The sequence below is a fragment of the Nerophis ophidion genome, linkage group LG12, assembly GCF_033978795.1.
Source record: "Nerophis ophidion isolate RoL-2023_Sa linkage group LG12, RoL_Noph_v1.0, whole genome shotgun sequence".
Classification (NCBI taxonomy): domain Eukaryota; kingdom Metazoa; phylum Chordata; class Actinopteri; order Syngnathiformes; family Syngnathidae; genus Nerophis; species Nerophis ophidion.
The window spans coordinates 8,024,773-8,037,230 of record NC_084622.1 but is presented as its reverse complement, the minus strand read 5'-3'; the positions used below and the strand labels follow the sequence as shown (position 1 = coordinate 8,037,230).

The 12,458-nt window shown below is 40.1% G+C and overlaps 1 long non-coding RNA gene across 1 annotated transcript in view; it reads left to right on the top strand.

Annotated features, from left to right (window-relative positions):
- The first annotated feature begins 1,931 nt into the window (after window positions 1-1,931).
- LOC133562928 (uncharacterized) overlaps window positions 1,932-12,458 on the top strand; it is a 173,381-nt gene continuing 162,854 nt past the window's right edge. The window contains exon 1 of the long non-coding RNA XR_009808953.1: window positions 1,932-2,052. This is a non-coding gene — a long non-coding RNA (uncharacterized LOC133562928). The remainder of the gene's footprint in view (window positions 2,053-12,458) is intronic.

Genomic DNA, 12,458 nt, shown 5'->3' with positions numbered 1-12,458 from the left:
ATGTGTGGCGCAATATGAAGCCTAACATACATAAATGATAAATGGGTTGTACTTGTATAGCGCTTTTCTACCTTCAAGGTACTCAAAGCGCTTTGACACTACGTCCACATTTACCCATTCACACACACATTCACACACTGATGGAGGGAGCTGCCATGCAAGGCGCCAACCAGCACCCATCAGGAGCAGGGGTGAAGTGTCTTGCTCAGGACACAACGGACGTGACGAGTTTGGTACTGGGTGGGATTTGAACCAGGGACCCTCGGGTTGCACACGGCCATTCTCCCACTGCGCCACGCCGTACCTAAACCGGTTAAGTTGGCACCTTGTGTAAATGGTAAATAAAAACAGAATACAATGATTTGCAAATCCTTTTCAACTTATATTCAATTGAATAGGCTGCAAAGACAAGATACTTAACATTCGAACTGGTAAACTGTGTTATTTTTGCAGATATTAGCTCATTTGGAATATGATGCCTGCAACATGTTTCAAAAAAACTGGCACAAGTGGCAAAAAAGACTGAGAAAGTTGAGGAATGCTCACCAAACACTTATTTGGAACATCCCACGGGTGAACAGGCTAATTGGGAACAGGTGGCTGCCATGATTGGGTATAAAAACAGCTTCCAAGAAATGCTCGGTCATTCACAAAAAAGGATGGAGCGAGGGTCACCACTTTGTGAACAAATGCCTGAGAAAGCAGTTTAAGAAAAACATTTCTCAACCAGTTATTGCAGGAAAATTAGGGATTTCACCATCTAAGGTCCGTAATATCTGGAGAAATCACTGCACGTAAGTGGCAATGCCGGTGACCTTAGCTACCTCCGGCGGTATTGCATCAAAAAGCGACATCAGTATGTAAAGGATGTCACCACATGGACTCAGGACCACTTCATAAAACCACTTTCAGTAACAATAGTTGGTCGCTACATTTGTAAGCGCAAGTTAAAACTCTACAATGCAAAGCCAAAGCCATTTATTAACAACACCCAGAAAGGCTTCGCTGGACCCAAGTTAATCTAAAATGGACTGATGCAAAGTGGAAAAATGTTCGAGTCCACATTTCAAATTGTTTTTGGAAACTGTTGACCAAAGAGGAAAAAAAAACATCCGGACTGTTCTACACCCCTATTCTATGATGGTATGGGAGGTGTATTAGAGCCCAATGCATGGGTAACTTACACATCTGTGAAAGCACCATTAATGCTGAACGCTACATACAGGTTTTGGAGCAACATATGTTGCCATCCAAGCAATCTTTTTCATGCCCTGCTTATCTCAGCAAGACAATGCCAAGCCACATTATGCACGTGTTACAACAGCGTGGCTTCGTAGTAAAATAGTGCGGGTAGTAGACTGGCCTGCCTGTTGTCCAGACCTGTCTCCTATTGGAAATGTGTGGTGTATTATGAAGCATATGGTGTCTTATGAAGTACCAGAACAGAGACCCCGGACTGTTGAACAATTTAAGCTGTACATTAAGCAAGAATGGGAAATAATTACACCTGAAAAGTTTCAAAAATTGGTCTTCTCAGTTCCCAAATATTTACTGAGTGTTGTTAAAAGGAAAGGCCATGTAATACAGCGGTAAAAATGTTCCTGTGCCAAATTTTTTGCAATTTGTTGCTGCCTTTAAATATAAATTGATTATTTGCAAAAAAAATTAAGTGGGATAGGCTTCAAATTCCTCCCCAGGACAGAAAATGGATGGATGGATAGAAAAAATCGAACATGTAAAAAAAATGCAGTATTATTTACATTTAAAACTGCTAACGAAGAATATACTCTCAACTAGGTCATCCGTACTGTGCTTGATTCAAGCTTCAATCTTTGTCCCGTTTGCTTACCCCCTCTTCCCTATTACTCCAATTTCTCTGACTTAACAAAGTATTTCACGTCTCATTTGCAATCGTTCTGATTTTTGTCTTCAAGGTTTCCCGAAGTTCAGGACTCGACTGGGCAACTTTTGTGGCGAAATGACGTAACGGGACGAGAAGCTGCTGATGGTGTATTTGACGGAGAAGCAGCTCGTAGAAGTCCACTCACTAAGGTAAATGCGGTATATTATGATTACTTTACTTTGCAAAACGACTTGTTAGTATTCTTTTTTGTATCCTAAAAGTTATTATTCCAGATGATTATGTTTAAATTAGGATGTTTTTTGGGGGAGCCCAGAACTGAATAATTGCATTTAAATTAATTTGGAATATTTATTTTAGAGACACGTATTTTGGGTTAGGAGCTCTGTCACAGAACCGATGAAACTCCAAAGCTGAGGCATTTCTTTTATGAATTGTGCTGGTTATCATAAATAATCTGTAATGAATCTATAATTTTTAGCGTGTTCTTATCATTCTTGACTGGGCTACTGCGTGGTGCCCAGTGTTGGGTTGGTTACTGAAAACCAGTAACTACTTACAGTTACTAGTTCATTTATTCTAAAAGTAACTCAGTTACTAACTCTGTTACTTACACCAAAAAGTAATGCGTTACTGTGAAAAATAACAATTTAGTTACTTTTAAGGCTCCCAGTAATGCCCTTTTAGCCTTCATTTCAGTACTTTTATTGCACGGGAGAATAATACAATCTGTTGATCAACTTGACATGCATTTGCATCACTGAACTCTGCAAAGCTTTGTGGTCTACATACTGTACACACAAACACAAAGATATGTTTTAAAGGGCCAATTTATTTCAGGCCAGAACAAATTGATAAAACTATTTTAAATAGCTGCAACATAACATACATAAGTAACAAACAGCATAATAACAAGATAACTGTAAAGCGGGCTTCACCCAAGGAAGGCACTTACCAGACATATTTTTCTCTCAACGAATTGTGAAAAAAAATCATACCTTCAGGAGATCAACACTGTACTGAAGCCCAGAACACTCTACGCCATACTTGCCAACCCTCCCGATTTTCCCGGGAGACACCCGAATTTCATTGTCCCTCCCAAAAATCTCCCGGGGCAAACATTCTCCCGAATTTCTCCCGATTTACACCCAGACAACAATAAAGGTACTGCCTTTAGCGTCCTCTACAACCTGTCGTGACGTTCGTTTTTACTCCGTACAAACTCACATAATATATGCAACACACACAAGTAAATGCAAGGCATACTTCATCAACAGCCATACATGTCACACTGAGGGTGGCCGTATAAACAACTTTAACACTGTTACAAATATGTGCTACACTGTGAACCCACACCAAACAAGAATGACAAACACATTTCGGGAGAACATCCGCACCGTAACGCAACATAAACACAGCAGAACAAATGCCCCAAACCCCTTTCAGCACTAACTCTTCCCGGAGACTACAATATAAACCCCCCGCTACCACCCAAACCCGCACACCTCAACGCCACCCCCCCCCACCAGCTTAACCCCCCCAAAAGACCTGCCGCCTACAACACCCCCCACCCCAATTCCCCCACCCCATCTCCCGAATTCGGAGGTCTCAAGGTTGGCAAGTATGCTCTACGCATTTCCCCAGTTAATAAGCGCCACACTGTGAACCCACACCAAACAAGAATGACAAACACATTTCGGGAGAACATTCGCACTGTAACGCAACATAAACACAACAGAACAAATGGCCAAAACCCCTTGCAGCACTAACTCTTCCCGGAGACTACAATATAAACCCCCCCGCTACCACCCAAACCCGCACACCTCAACTACACCCCCCCCCACCCCACCACCTTAACCCCCCCAAAAGACCTGCCGCCTACAACATCCCCCCACCCCCATCTCCCGAATTCGGAGGTCTCAAGGTTGGCAAGTATGCTCTACGCATTTCCCCAGTTAATAAGCGCCACACTGTGAACCCACACCAAACAAGAATGACAAACACATTTCGGGAGAACATTCGCACCGTAACGCAACATAAACACAACAGAACAAATGGCCAAAACCCCTTGCAGCACTAACTCTTCCCGGAGACTCCAATACAAACCCCCCCGCTACCACCCAAACCCGCACACTTCAACTACACCCCCGCCCCCCACACACACACACACACACTTTAACCCCCCCAAAAGACCTGCCGCCTACAACATCCCCCCACCCCCATCTCCCGAATTCGGAGGTCTCAAGGTTGGCAAGTATGCTCTACGCATTTTCCCAGTTTTAGTTTACAGATAAGGAAAGATTGGCCTGGCCCATTAGGATCTTTCTTTATGTTTGTGAACTTTATAGTATATACATTTAGAGTGATGTGATAAACACTCTAGAAGTCTAGAATAAAAGAGTATATAAGAGGATTGTCAGAGTGTGTACCTTCAGTGATGAATGATGAGCAGAGGCAGAGTTTGGCGAGTTTTCTTTAGCTTGCTTTCCATTTTTATGTACTCACTGTCCTGGTACGTGGAAAATGTTTTCCATGCCATTTGTTGTTTGACGCCGGTGTCATGCTAATTAGCTGCCTGCATGTCTTAAGGCACATACGCTGCAATGACTCTATCAATCTTGTCCTGGCTAGCAGTCCCTTAGGTGGAGGTGAAGTGGCATCGGAGTCTGTGTCTCTTTTTACTAGTTTCGTCGAAGCATGTTGCTTTTGTAGCTGTTTCAGCAGATTTGAATTGCTGTTTTGGGCAGTAATAGAATCTTTGATCAAACACACAACTTACATTTAACCAGAGGTGGGTAGTACCGCCCTACATTTACTCCGTTACATCTACATGAGTAACTTTTGAGATAAATTGTACTTCTACGAGTAGTTTATATGCAACATACTTTTACTTTTACTTGAGTATATTTATAGAGAACAAACGCTACTTTTACTCCGCTCCATTGATCTACATTCAGCTCGCTACTCGCTACTTTTTTATCGATCTGTTAATGTTTGTTTTGGTTTATGACGGACAATCAAAGTAGGATTACGCATGCCTACGTTTCACTAATCACATGCAGTCACGGGTTACGTTGGACCAATCAAACAGAGCCAGGTGGTCACAGGAGCTGACTTAAACAAGTTGAAAAACTTATTAGGGTGTTACCAATTAGTGGTCAATTATACGTAATATTATACTGTGCAATCTACTAATAAAAGTTTCAATCAATCAATCAATCAAAAGTGTAAAGGAAAAAACACACGTTTTATTTCAATCGATCGCACAGTTCCTGTGTTCACAATAAAAGTGCCGCTCCATCGCGCCTGCGCTAACCAAATAAGAGTCTCCGAAAGCCAGAGCAAACAAGCTAGTAAGCTACGGAGTTTGCCGCCAATGTATTTCTTGTAAAGTGTATAAAAACGAATTTTGAAGCTGAACATATAAGATGCCAAAAACCAACGACTTTCATGTGGTATTAGACAGAAAAGAGGAACTTTTTTTCTCCTCCATTTTAAAACGTGGACCTTATCAGCACTATAATTCCTATCAATGCAAGTCATCAGAATCAGGTAATACACCAACTTATATTCTTGTCTTCATGAAAGATAGGAATCTTAGATATAATCAGTACTCCTCTCAGAGACCACATTAAGTTCCGCTTAATATATATTTGTATTAGTTTTCTGTAATGGAGTAACATCATACCATGGTTAATATTCATGCACCTTAGAGCAGGGGTACTCATTACGCTGATCACGAGCTACTGGTCGATGGCGGAGGGTGTGTCAGTCGATCGCCAGCCAGGCATTCAAAAAGTAAACCTCTTTCGTCACTTGATTGACATTCGCGGCATCCGAGTGTCTTGTGAGGTGACGCTGGCTGCTGCCAGATCATTATTAAGAAAAATTGACCGACAGGAAGGCGAGAAACACTTTTTATTTCAACAGACTCGCGCCGTAAGCTGCCGTCAAAACTCTAAGACAGACCGCACAGTTCCTGTCTTCACAATAAAAGCGCTGCTTCATCCTGCCTGTGCTAACAAAATAAGAGTCTCAGGAAGCTAGCGTGCACAAGCTAGCACGCTACGGAGTTTGCCGCCAATGTATTTCTTGTAAAGGGTATAAAAAGGAGTATGGAAGCTGGACAAATAAGATGCCAAAAACAACCAGTTTCATGTGGTATTGGACAGAAAGGAGGACTTTTTTTCTCCTCCATTAGAAAATGTGGACGATTTCATAGCTACTGTCTAATTCCAATCAATGCAATATATCAGAATCAGGTAATACATCAACGTATATTCTTGTCTTCATGAAAGAAAGGATACAAAAGTTTACATAGACTTGTAAAAAACATAATGCCACGGCTGTCTGGACTTTCCTATAATTTCTACAACTTTTATTTTTTTCTTATGCACATGCTCGTTTGTCACAAAAAACATTCATGAAGTTTGGTTCTTTTATGAATTTATTATGGGTCTACTGAAAATGTGACCAAATCTACTGGGTCACAAGTATACTTTACATACATCAATGATAATATTTGGTTACATGTCCCTTAGCAAGTTTCACTGCAATAAGGCGATTTTGGAAGCCATCCACCACAAGCTTCTGGTTGAATTTTTTTTCATCTGACCACAGAACTTTCCTCCAGAAAGTCTTATCTTTGTCCATGTGATGTCAGATGAAACAAAAATTGAGCTGTTTGGCCACAATACCTAGCAATTTGTTTGGGGGAGAAAAGGTAAGGCCTTTAATCCCAGGAACACCATGCATACCGTCAAGCATGGTGGTGGTCTAGGCCTGTTTTGCTACCAATGGTACAAAGGTGAGTTTTGTTGATGTTATTGACTTCTGTGCTAATTATGTGCTAATCAGACATATTTGGTCACGGCATGACTGCAAGCTAATCGATGCTAACATGCTATTTAGGCTAGCTGTATGTACATATTGCATAATTATGCCTCATTTGTAGCTATATTTGCATACAGCCTTTCCCTCCACCCCCATTTAATGCCAAACAAACAAATACCAATCGTAGGTTAGAAGGCGATCGCCGAATTCATCCGCGCTTTCTCCCGTGCCGCTGTCTGTCGTGATATGGCTCAAATGGGACAATGAAAAAGGAGAATTACTTCCAAATTAGTCAGGACAACCTAAAATTATTAGCCCGGAGCTTGGGTCTTGGGCGCAGTTGGGTGTTCCAACAGGACAATGACCCCAAACACACGTTAAAAGTGGTCAAGGAATGGCTAAATCAGGCTAGAATTAAGGTTTTAGAATGGCCTTCCCAAAGTTCAGACTTAAACATGTGGACAATGCTGAAGAAACAAGTCCATGTTCAGAAAACCAACACATTTAGCTGAACTGCACCAATTTTGTCAAGAAGAGTGGTCCAAAAATCAACCAGAAGCTTGTGGATGGCTACCAAAAGCGCCTTGTTGCAGTGAAACTTGCCAAGGGACATGTAAGCAAATATTAACATTGCTGTACGTATACTTTTGACCCAACAGATTTGCTCACATTTTCAGTAGACCTATAATAAATTCATTAAAAAAAAACAACTTTGTGAATGTTTTTTGTGACCAACAAGTATGTGCTCTAATTACTCTATGGGACGGCGTGGCCGTGCACAACCCGGGGGTCCCTGGTTCAATTCCCACCTAGTACCAACCTCCTCACGTCCGTTGTGACCTGAGCAAGACACTTCACCCTTGCTCCTGATGGGTGCTGGTTAGCGCCTTGCATGGCAGCTCCCTCCATCAGTGTGTGAATGTGTGTGTGAATGGGTAAATGTGGAAGTAGTGTCAAAGCGCTTTGAGTACCTTGAAGGTAGAAAAGCGCTATACAAGTCCAACCCATTTATCATTTATCATTTATCACAAAAAAAATAATTTTATCAGGGTTGTCCCGATTCCAATATTTTGGTACCGGTACCAAAATTATTTTGATACTTTTCGGTATGTTTCTAAATAAAGGGGACCACATAAAATGATATTATTGGCTTTATTTTAACAAAAAATCTTAGGGTACATTAAACATATGCAATTTTGTCCTTAAATAAAATAGTGACATACTAGGCAACTTGTCTTTTAGTAGTTAGTAAATTGCTGTATGTATACTATTTACCCAGCATATTTGCTCACATTTTCAGGAGACCCATAATAAATCTATAAAAGAACCAAACTTCATGAATGTTTTTTACTACAAACAAATACAGTGGGGCAAAAAAGTATTTATTCAGCCACCGATTGTGCAAGTTCTCCCACTTAAAATGATGACAGAGGTCTGTAATTTTCATCATAGGTACACTTCAACTGTGAGAGACAGAATGTGAAAAAAAAAATCTAGGAATTCACATTGTAGGAATTTTACAGAATTTTTTTGTAAATTATGGTTTAAAATAACTATTTGGTCAACCATTCAAAGCTCTCACTGATGGAAAGTTTTGGCTCAAAATCTCACGACACACGGCCTCATTCATTCTTTCCTTAACACGGATCAACCATGTTAAGGAAATGCTTTTTTGGAAGAATGGTCGAAAAATTCCTATAAACACACTCTGCAGCATTTCCAGAAGAGTTGAAACTGTAATAGCCGCAACAGGTGGGCCGACATCATATTGAACTCTGTGGGTTCAAAAAGGGATAGCACTTCAGGTTCAGGCAGGTGGCCAAATACTTTGGGCAATATAGTGTAGATACTGTAGCGCGGCGAAGGCGTTTGCTTCACTTTCCTGGAGCTGACTTCTATCCAGAAAGAAATAGACAACAGGCAGAGGGTGTGAACACAGCTGCTCGACTCAAGAATCATCTCACATCACCAGTCCAGCCTCCTCCCTCTTTCCCTCCTCCACAAAACCAAACATTTGATTCGAGAACATAAAAGCTGGTGTGATTTATAACCGACAGTGCTGCTTTTTTAGCCCTTTATAGCCAGTTTTGACTGGGTCCTCAACGTCACACGGACCGTTTCTCCGGTTATTACAGCTGTGGTGGAAATCCTCTCCCCCTTCCTCCCACGCCTGAAGCCAAGCGTGTCAAGTTAAAGAAGCGCGACGCCAGTGAAGATCGAGTGACTCTCGTCTCCCCTGACGCCACCTTACCTTCCCCATCATCACCAGTCCCCTTCACAACCCTTTTCGTGACAGATGCCGGAGCCCAAAGTTCCCACACTTTTTCTGCAGGCGAGCTACTTTTCAGTTGACCAAGTCAAGGGAATCAACCTCATTCATATATAATTTGTATTTATTTATTCATGAAAGAGACGTTTTTGTTAACAAGTTAAAAGTCTTTAATGATAATACGAGCATGTTTAACACTTATAAAGTCATGGTGAAAAGTTGGAAAAACATAATGTCATGGTTGTCTTGAGTTTACAATAATTTATACAACTCTTTTTTTGTTGTTGTTGAAAGAGTGACTGGAGCACATACAGTGGGGCAAAAAAGTATTTAGTCAGCCACCGATTGTGCAAGTTCTCCCACTTAAAATGATGACAGAGGTCTGTAATTTTCATCATAGGTACAATTCAACTGTGAGAGACAAAATGTGAAAAAAAATAATCTAGGAATCCACAATGTAGGAATTTTAAATAATTTATTTTTAAATTATGGTGGGAAATAAGTATTTGGTCAACCATTCAAAGCTCTCAGAAGGAGGATTTGGCTAAAAATCTCACGATACATGGCCCCATTCATTCTTTCCTTAACACGGATCAATCGTCCTGTCCTCTTAGCAGAAAAACAGCCCCAAAGCATGATGTTTCCACCCCCATTCTTCACAGTAGGTATGGTGTTCTTGGGATGCAACTCAGTATTCTTCTTCTTCCAAACATGACGAGTTGAGTTTATACCAAAATGGATACATGGATGATACAGCAGAGGATTGGGAGAATGTCATGTGGTCAGATGAAACCAAAATAGAACTTTTTGGTATGAACTCAACTTGTCGTGTTTGGAGGCTGTTTTTCTGCTAAGGGGACAGGACGATTGATCCGTGTTAAGGAAAGAATGAATGGGTCCATGTATCGTGAGATTTTGAGGCAAAACCTCCTTCCATCGGTGAGAGCTTTGAATGGTTGACCAAATACTTATTTTCCACCATAATTTACAAATACATTCTTTAAAATTCTTAAAATGTGAATTCCTGGATTTTTTTTTCACATTCTGTCTCTCATAGTTGTAGTGTACCTATGATGAAAATTACGGACCTCTGTCATCATTTTAAGTGGGAGAACTTGCACAATCGGTGGCTGACTAAATACTTTTTTGCCCCACTGTATATATATACAGTATATAGCTTTTCATTTCCATCACAGCATTCATTGATTGATTGATTGATTGGTACTTTTATTAGTAGATTGCACAGTACAGTACATATTCCGTACAATTGACCACTAAATGGTAACACCCGAATAAGTTTTTCAACTTGTTTAAGTCGGGGTCCACGTTAATCAATTCAATTCTTTCATTCATTTATAACGACTGTTTGAATGTTTTTCACACACTACACCAGACTGAGAAGTGATCCCGAGCACGTTAAAAGTATTAGAAACAGCCCTTGTGTGTCGCAATGTCGTCCTACGCCACTTCAAAGTCCAACCACAGTAACAAACAGAAAAAGCCTCACGGAGCATGAAGGACGATGTATCATAAATTGAATAATAACAGATTTACGATTTGCAATGAAGATGTGGATGTAGAGAACATTCCGTCCACTTTCAGAGGGGGCCGTGCGATCTTAGCAAGGAAAAAATGCAAGCAAGACAAATTGATTGTTCGCCATGAAATGATGGACGTGCTCTTAAATTGTGTGCTTGATTCCGATTAGTCAGTGGTGGGCTGTGCATTTCACACTGATGTCCAACTTTAATAAATACACATAGTTTATGTCACCACGGCTGGAGAAATCTTATACAGAAACACGCTTGTACACTACTGTGCATTGAAACACTGCAGTAGTGTACAAGACGCGCTATTTTTCGGTGCATTTATAAATCAATAAACCCGCATCAGCAATTAAAGCATATCTCTACGTAGTACTGTCAAAATTATATATAATTGTAAAAACATATTAAACGGGAAAAATTTATATTTGAACTCACAAGTTGCAGATACTCTTTTACTATGAAGCCACACTCCTGTAACGTGGCTTGGCATTGTCTCACTGAAATAAGCAGGAGCGTCCATGATAACGTTGCTTGGATGGCAGCATATGTTGCTCCAAAACCTGTATGTGCCTTTCAGCATTAATGGTGCCTTCACAGATGTGTAAGTTAGCCATGCTTTGGGCACTAATACACCCCCATACCATCACAGATACTGGCTTTTCAACTTTGAGCCTAGAACAATCAGGATGGTTCTTTTCCTTTTTGTTCTGAAGGACACGGCATCCACAGTTTCCAAAAACAATTTGAAATGTGAACTCGTCAGACCACAGACCACTTTTACACTTTGCATCAGTCCATCTTAGAAGAGCTCGAGCCAGCAAAGCCGGCGGCATTTCCGGGTGTTGTTGATAAATGGCTTTGGCTTTGCATAGTATAGTTTTAACTTGCACTTACAGATGTAGCGATGAACTTCAGTTACTGAAAGTGGTTTTCTGAAGTGTTCCTGAGCCCATTTGGTGATATCCTTTACTCACTGATGTTGCTTTTTGATGAAGTACCGTCTGAGGGATCCGTTCAATGTTGGTTTTCAGCCTCGCCGCTTACTTACTGGGATTTCTCCAGATTCTCTTAACCTTTTGATGATATTACAGACCGTATATGGTGAAATTGCTAAATTCCTTACAATAGCTGGTTGAGAAACGTTGTTCTTAACGTGTTGGACAATTTCCTCATGCATTTGTTCACAAAATGGTGACCATTTCCCCCTCCTTGTTTGTAATGTAAACAATGTAAACAAACGCCATGGGTGCATCTACACCTGACATCCACTGTAATGATACCAAGTACTGGAGCGTATCAAGTTGATACTACTGTGATTACATCAATATTTTATAGCATCACAAAATCTTCTTTCATTTAAAAAAAATGTATATTATGTTTATAAATTCAGGAAATATGTCCCTGTACACGTGAGGAGATGAATTATGACCAATGTATGATCCTGTAACTACTTGGTATCAGTTTAATACCCACATTTTTGCTATCATCAAAAACTAATGTAAAGTATCCAAACAACAGAATAAGTGATTATTACATTATAAAAGAAGTGTTCATAAAACATTTTAAAACAGAAAATAACCAGATATTAACAGTAAATGAACTAGTGAATTATTTTCATTTTTTTTTTACAGTTTGTCCCTCATAATATAGACAAAATCATAGAATGATAAATGACACAATATGTTACTGCATACGTCAGCAGCTAAATTAGAAGCCTTTGTTTGTTTACTTACTACTAAAAGACAAGTTGTCTAGTATGTTCACTATTCTCTTTAATGACAAACTTGCAATAAGAAACATATGTTTAATGTACCCTAAGATTTGTTGTTAAAATAAAGCCAATAATGCCATTTTTTGCGGTCCCCTTTATTTAGAAAAGTACCAAAAAGTATTGAAATACATTTTGGTACCGGTACCAAAATATTGGTATTGGGACAACACTACAAGA